The sequence below is a fragment of the Mus caroli genome, unplaced genomic scaffold (genome assembly GCF_978045245.1).
Source record: "Mus caroli unplaced genomic scaffold, Mus_caroli_1 scaffold_5, whole genome shotgun sequence".
NCBI lineage: Eukaryota > Metazoa > Chordata > Mammalia > Rodentia > Muridae > Mus > Mus caroli.
In genome coordinates, this window is record NW_028227260.1 from 143,628,384 (window position 1) to 143,636,735 (window position 8,352).

The 8,352-nt window shown below is 35.6% G+C and overlaps 2 pseudogenes; one reads left to right on the plus strand and one right to left on the minus strand.

Annotated features, from left to right (window-relative positions):
- Nucleotides 1-5,623: 5,623 nt before the first annotated feature.
- Nucleotides 5,624-6,138, plus strand: LOC110287078 (large ribosomal subunit protein eL18 pseudogene; annotated as a pseudogene).
- A 1,476-nt stretch (nt 6,139-7,614) lies between these two features.
- LOC110287372 (elongin-C pseudogene) lies at nt 7,615-7,989 on the minus strand (annotated as a pseudogene).
- Nucleotides 7,990-8,352: the final 363 nt, after the last annotated feature.

The following is an 8,352-nucleotide window of genomic DNA, read 5'->3' on the forward strand; positions in this document are numbered from 1 at the left end:
ATTTAGACATGAGAGAAAATGAACCAAAATGGAAAATAGATCTTAACATATTGTTTTGATTTAGAAGAGGAGTAATAACCTAAAAGCATAAAATATAAGTACACTATTTCAGATCTGGGCTATATGCTAAAACTCCCAAATTTCAGAGATAAAGAATTGGTGATTCTTAAGGATTAAAATATAATTTTTTAAGGAAAAGAAGAGGGGTAGTGAAGAAAATAACAGAGACTATAACAGCCTGTATGGAATGTGGATGTAAATGAAGACAAGAGTAGCTGAGAGGAAAAGTCAGCAGGAGACATAAAAATGTAAGAAAAATTAAATTCCCAGCCCAATCAGAAAAGAACAGATTGGTCACTGAAGAAAAGTAAGTCAGTGGTGAAGAGAATAAATTTGATAAGCATTCATTGAAGATTAGAACAGGATATCAGAAAGATGTTATCAAAGATAGAGGCAATGGCATATTTAAAGACATAACTATGGAACTAGCTTTCTCTAGCAAAATGTATGTTCCTGAAGACGAAACAAAAGAAATGGTAAGATAATAGGTTTGCTAAAGGAAGAAAGAGAGAGAGAGAGAGAGAGAGAGAGAGAGAGAGAGAGAGAGAGAGAGAGAGAGAGAAACAAAGAAACAAAGAAACAAAGAAACAAAGAAACAAAGAAACAAAGAAAGAAAACAAGCCACCTTCTATTGCTGAACATGGAGAATAATTAACAAATAGCCACTAACTTCTAACATGTTTGGTCCATGTATTGAAACCTACAAAAAAGAAAAATATGGCTGGATGAAGAGCAGTGGACCATGCCACCAGACTGCAGAACTGGTAAGATAGTAGCAAAAGTTCAGAACCCAGAACTCTTAATCGAAAATGGCAGGAGTTCATTACCTTCCATCCAGACTCCTGTCCTGGAACAGGTGACCACTATGACATCCCACTAAAAGGACTATAACAGCTGATCATGTAGCATAGAGCATAGAGTCCTCCATGCTAATGAAGTGCCTAGATAGGCCCAAAGGGTTTAGCCACTAAGATTCCCTTTCTGGGCATCCTTTCCTACAAAAGGTATTTTAATCTCTGGTCCACCATGAGTTAGTTTTATGCATTCTATTTTTGCATGAATAAACAGTTTGGACAAGAAAGGCTGTTTCTCTCATCAAGGAGTGCATAGAAGTCCCACAAGCCTGACATGTAGCCTAGTGCCTCTGTGTTTCACCTACCCAAGTGCTGTTCTAACATTTGAAGTGAAATGCAGACCCACACCTGTCCAAATTAAAATAGTTAACTTAGGAAAGAATTATAATAAGCCCAGGATCATATTTACTATGAACCCTTAGACAACAATTAATATCCCCATGTAATTTTGATGGTAAAAAGACTTGAGGGATAAAGCTTCATTTTCAGGGAAAATTTTTACTTTTAGAAGATGCTATATATCTTGCTTTCCATAGTAAGAAAAAGGCATTCCTGTCTGCTGATGGCTGTCAGGTAAGGAGCAAATAGGAACCCTCAGAGAATGTGATTATTGTATCAACCCTAATCAGTTTAGAGTAATCCTAAAGGGCTACTGAAGGTGCAATCTGTGTCTAGAACTTTCCATTCAATTGTCTGAAGCCTTGTCATAGTTGCATGACCTTCATATAGTTTTGTCCCTGTTTTTTTTTTCAGTTATTGTTTGCCATACATCCAGACGTATATTATCTTTCTGCATATAAATCCTTGCCTCAACCTCTGTTTCCAGGGAAACTGCTGTCAGACACGATTCATTAAGCCAAAGCAAAAGAGGTATTCTACTACAAAGTGAGGAATAGAAATTATAAACACCTGGGGAAAGAAAACGTAGTGGTGTAATACTCTAGATTTAGGCACTAAAACTACTTAATCATGTAGTTATTGTTGAAAGTATGGCTATAAAAGACAATGAAAATATAACAGATCAACTTTGAAAAGTTGGGCTATAAATTAAATATTCAATAATCATCAGATTCCAAAATGTGAAATAACACATTGTAAAATCAAAATGTCTTAAACTAAAGATTAGGAACATGAAATGGCTTCTGTATTTTTCTTTTCCATACACAGTGCTTATGGTTAAACAAATTGTCTGTACATGTATATGTATATATGTATGTATTTATACAATAACCTCACATATGTAATAGCTGAGTATAGTTGTAGATACTTGTAATCCCATTTGAGAGGATGAAGTCAAGAGAAACAAGTTCAAGAATAGTTTGATCTACACACCAAGAAAGAGTATAAAAATGCTATGTATTATCTAAATTGAATAGATAGATAACTGACAGACAACCCTAAACTTATTTATGGTTATGGAAAAAGCACAAAAGTTTACAAATTTAGTGGCCCAGTTTTGTTGAAGATGGTGACATGTGTTGATCATTGTACAGTGTCAGAATAAATGCATATTGGTAATGCCTTTGTATATGTACAAACACACATATATAACACACACACAAAGACATACATACATACACACACAAACACACATGTATACACTTCTAATTAGATGATAATTTCTCTATATCCCCACATAGCATACTGAAACATAAAGATGTATGTAAAGTTTTTGAAATATATTTATGTCAGTGAAAATTTTTATGTAATTAAAAACTTATTTTTTGAATGTAATGAATTAAATATTTATATACAATAAGATACTCTAGAACTAATACAAAAGAGTAAAGCGTCTGCCAAAGAATGGTCTTCATAGATAAATAATAAATTAATACCTGCATAAAAAGCTATTTATCTTACATGTTCATATATGGCCTTAAATGCATAGAAGCAGCAGGAGCGATGAACACATAGCTGATAAATTCCTTTGGAGGAAATCTCAAATTGATAGGATATGAGAGACTGTGCTAGATTGTATCATCTGTTCTTTGGAACATTTCATCATTGTAATACATCAGATAGAACAAAAAGCAAGAAAAGAATAAAATTTTATTCATAATGTGGAAAGGTTTGATAAATAGATGATAATTTTGGCTGAATATTTTTTTAAAAAAATTCTAAAATACTGTGAGTAATTCTTTGAGAGGTTCATATAATGTATTTTGATGAAATTCATCCTCCCCCAAATCCTCACAGATATACCCTTCATTCCATGTCCACTCAACTTTGTGTTCTCATTTTATAAAAAGAGAAAAACATGCAATCTCCTGGTATTGGAGTTACAAGTGGTCATAAACTACTGTGTTGGTGCTAGGAACTGAATCTGGCTCATCTACAAAAGCAATAAGCTATGTTAATTGCTGAACCATCTCTCCAGCCTCTGGCTACATAATTATCAGCAATCTAGAACTACTTCCAAAGAAGTCCATCCACATAAATTGTTGTACATCAAAGAGTTGAGTGTACATAATATAGAAACAATAAAAATTAAAATATTTCATGAAAATATGATTCTGTTAAAATATAGTAGAATTAAATAAAGAAAAAAGCCACCAATACCTAGAGACGTATATTTGTTATAAAGTACTTGCTTTGTGTACACAGCAATGTAGTTTTAATCCCAAGCATAATAAGACAAATGGAAAAAATATGGTCATTAGAGTACATTGAAAACTTGAGTCATACACATTTAACCACTTAAACACAAACTAAGACAATAATTGTTATTTCAAAGGTTTTTTTTCCTAAACATTGATAACAGTATGAGGACATAGTTCAGTTTGTAGAATGCCTGTCTGGCATGCAGACTTGGTTTTGATCCCCAGCTGATGTATGCATTGGTGTGGTAGCAAATACCTGTAGTCCTTACAGTCAAGAGGTGAAGGCAGAAAGATCAGCAGCTCAAGTCATCTCAGCTACATAAAAATTAGAGGCCATCTAACCCTGTCTCATCATCATCAACAACAACAAAAACAATAAATGCTATAGACACTTGATCAAAATTATCAAAAACAGAACAATAATAGCAGCAGTACAAATACACATGAATAACTGAAACCCTATTCTACTTTATCTTTCTCATCCCAAATATCTGTCCCCAGAAGCGGCTGAATGTCCTATCACAGCATACTTTCCTCAGAATATTCCCTGCTCCTCTATTTTGCTGTCTCAGAAATGCTGCATAGATTCTTCATTTCTCAGATTACATGGTAGGTTAAAATAGAAATAAGACAGGTAGATACTATTTCTCACTAATAAGAGCACAGCAGGAAGAATATTGGCCTTGCTCCATCTCATTACAACAATCATTAGCAGCACCCAGGTGAGTAATTGCCAGATGTTTGATAATTCTCAGATTTCTCGCCTCTCAGAAAGAAGGGGGAAAAGATGCTGCGCTATGGTCCCACTGGGCTTCAGCAAGTGACTCCTTTGATCTTTATTCCTTCGTCTCCCTACTATCTCTTCTCATCTGTATGGATGACTTCTGATGGCATCATATGGTATAACACGACAGACTTAGGTACTTCAATATGCTTAGAATCAATTCAAACTAGCACAAAGTTTATCAAAGGTTATTTTGGAACAAAATTATAAATAGATTTAGGGACAAGAACAATGGGAAAGCAGAATAATTTGCTTTATTCCTAACTCATATAATAGGTTGCCTCTGCAAATACAATATCTGGAAAACTGCAGCTCTAAAGTGCTGTTACTAAAGTCTTCTCAGATGTAAAGAAAAGCAAACTGGGTTTTTGAGATGTAAGGTGTGTGATAGAAAATATGTTTTTCACAGTATGCTGCATTCAGGGTTATATTTGTGGGGCAACTCAATTTAAAAAGAAAGGGAATATTATTTCACACAAGCTAGATTATAGAATATTCTTTTTCCTTAGATGATGGATAAATTATAGAATATTCTTTTTTCCTTAGATGATGGCTTTATCTCTTCATTTGTACATGTTAAGAAGATGGTTCCATCAGAAATTGAGAGTGATAATATGGTTGGTTAAACTATAACAAGGATGTCAAGAAACTTCAGTTTTTCACAAGGAGAATGTAGAGAAGGTTACATGGTATTTTACCCGAATTTGTTTATTTCTAGGGGATATGAATCATTATAAATAACTTAATCTCAAACTATACACCTGAACATGGAGACCATCCAGGCTCCAAGTTAATTTTATTGAGAATTCGAGGTAAGAGAGTTAGGAAAATTAATTATATCCAATTAATAGCCAAATTCTGTTTATTGTTCATAGACTGCACTTTATTGTAGAGATCAAACTAACTACTTTCCTGTTTCACTGGAGAAAAGTCATGCTTGGTACAGTAAACAAGGTAAAACTTGTGACCCCAGAAGTCATAAGCCCCAGGGATAAGCTGCCAATCTTGTTTACTTTTTCTAAATGGCCATGTTGTGAAACTGTCTTCTATATAAAAAATATAGAGAGTCTATATTTAGAGATTTGTGCCATGCCCAATGTTGGTCAGAGAAAATTCTTGTTGAAATGGGCAGTGATTAATACAGAGATTACTGTTCAGTTTCCAGAGAATACATGACTGTGACCACTCAAAAGTATATGAGGCAACTATATCAACCACTGCCCCAAGGCTCAAAGGACATTGGAAAAAATGGCTGGAGAGGATATTAGACTCAGAGGATTGAGAGTACTGTGAAATCCAGATCTGACCAAGCAGGAGGCATCATTATGGGTGTTAACATTCACCACAAGGACCAAATGGTGCAACACAAGGAACCCAATGCCAGAACATCTACTTGTAGAGGTTTCTGGCCAGACAAACCAAGTCTACTTTCAATTAGGTTGTGCTGAAAATGTTATTTATGAGTTGCAATATCTAGTCACCTCTGTCCTGTCCTGGATGATTCAAAAGATGAAGCTTCCTGTCTGGGAGAACAGAACAGCTGTGTTTGTGGTGATAGTCATAGATATGTGGATTTTGCAAGTGCTCAAACTGAAGGTGTGTGCACTGTAGGTGAGCAGCTGGGCCCAAAGTCACATCCTCAAGGCTGGAGATAAGATCCTTGCCTTCAACAAGTTGGTCCTATAGTCTCTCAAGGCATGAGGCACTGTGTTCCTGTCCAGTACTTTTAAGGGATGATAGGTGTACCAGTCTTTTTGCAAGGCTCCAGGAATCACACACAGATAATACCAAACCCTATGACCATTCCAAGGGCCAGAAGATCAAATGTGCCAGAAGTTGAAGAGCCAGTTGAGGCTACACAAACTAGCCTTGGATCTTACTGTTAGTAATAAAGCCTTGGATGTTGAAAAATATCCTAGCATGTATTAAGGAAGGAAGCCAGAGATAGAGCAACTAGATGCAACTAGAGCAATTGATGGGTAGTGAGTTAGGGAAAGCACTTTTCCTTAGAACTGTGGCCCACTCCCATGAGCATGATCAGCACTAAGGAGATCCTGACCATAAATAAGTAAAAAAGAAGGATTTGAATATAAGGACAAACAATGGACGGGTTCTTGAAAAAGAAGAGAGGATTGGGTGGAAATGATCCATCAAGATACACTATATCAGCAAATGAAACTTTCAAAGAGTAAATTTTCAAAAATTAAGTGTTCAGTAGCCAACTAGCATTAGCTGGTTTGCTATTCTCCACAAGAAAAGTCACTAAATTATGCTTTTTCTTTTAATGTTTTGGAACAATATTCAAGATTTTGTCAGACAAAATGTGATAATGTTCAGAGTGAAAGTAGGCTATACTCATAATCACTTGAGGGGAAGAGGCATGAACTGGATCATCTTGAGGAGACCTGGAAACAAGGTCGCTCTAAATGTAAAAAGTATCCCAATTATTTGCCAAGCTTTTCACAATCACAATGGTCGCTACAACTGATTCCTTTCTTCTCTCTCCCTTCTCTCCCTCCCTCCATCTCTACACCACACAGCTTCTTCTGGTCATGTTCACTCTGAATTCTCCCAGAGGTCTCTGCCTCTGGCTATGCTGTCTCGTATATGTATAGTAAGTTTTCTTCCCCATCACACCTAGGGGCGGTCATACTTCTTTTCTTTTCCTTTTATATTTTTTATTCATTTGGTATTCTCCTTCCTACCCCTCTCAAGTCACCCATCCTGAAACGTCCTCCAAAATCCACAATCTCTTTTAAATCATCATTTCATATACATATAAACAAATATATAAAATGTAGCCTGCTGAGTCTTCTCAGTGTTGCCTGCCTAAACAAAACTTGAAGAATCCCAACAAATGACATCCTAACATAGATGAAGAAAGTCTCATGCAGTCTCACCCCTAGATAAAAAAATACAGGTAATTATGGCCTGCTTTGATAGGAAGAATCATTATTCCCTAAGGAAAAGTCCCTGATTAGTCATCTAATAAAAATGATTTTAGTAGAAATAAAATCTGCTCTGAGACCTGGATGTGGATTCCTACTAGAATCTAAAAGGAAAACGAAGGAAGTTGGGTGATATGGCTATGTGGATGAGCATGCTTGCTTTGAACATATGAGGACCTGAATTTAGATCTCTTGCTATAATGTGTGAAACTAGGCATGACTTTATGTTCTTATAACCCTACTGTTGGGAGGCCGAGACAGAGGAACCAAGGGTTATTTTTGTTTCTATATTTTATTGTCACATTGTCTTTAATACAAATTTTTTTAAATACTTAAAAAAATTAACAGTTTATTATAATTCATTGTATTTAACAATCTGGGAAGTTTGTGGCCATCAGAAGTTCCAATGAAGTTTCAGGTGCAGCTGGAAATTCAGGAATTTCAGTAGAGCTGTTAGTATAGTGGACCTTGTAGATAAAATACACACACACTTTTGATAGCACATGTGAAGGGATCTCTCTAAAATTGACCTCGTTGGTTTCATTCTCCGCAAACTGACCTGGACCACTCAGCATGGCCTTTATTGTTCCTGATGTTAATGCATGTTCTCTTTTTACAATAAATTCATGACCATCAGAAGATATTAATCTCATATACATAGTAGCATCATGGCCATCAAAGCCACCATAGGTTTTCTCCTCTCCATCCATTATGTTCTTATAAAATTCTATTTGATCCCAGAGGAACTTTAGTAGTTTCTAGCCAGTCTGCCAGTCACCGCAGATGTAACCCCACATACTGCCACATCCCCTATTCAGGAATGCGGCCCAACATAAATTGTTAAATAGCATCTTATCATACCTTTATATTTGTTGAAAATTATAAAACGAATACATAGAATTTCCACACGCCCAACACTGTCTTTCCTATTATAAACATCTTGTATTATCATGGTACATTTGTCACAATTAATGAACCAATGTTCATACATTACTAATACCCACACTTTATTCACATTGTCTTAGTTTTTACCCAATGGTCCTCTTCTGCTCAAGGATCCCATCCTAGCTATAGATGATAGTCGTGTTGTCTTTAGAATTTTATTT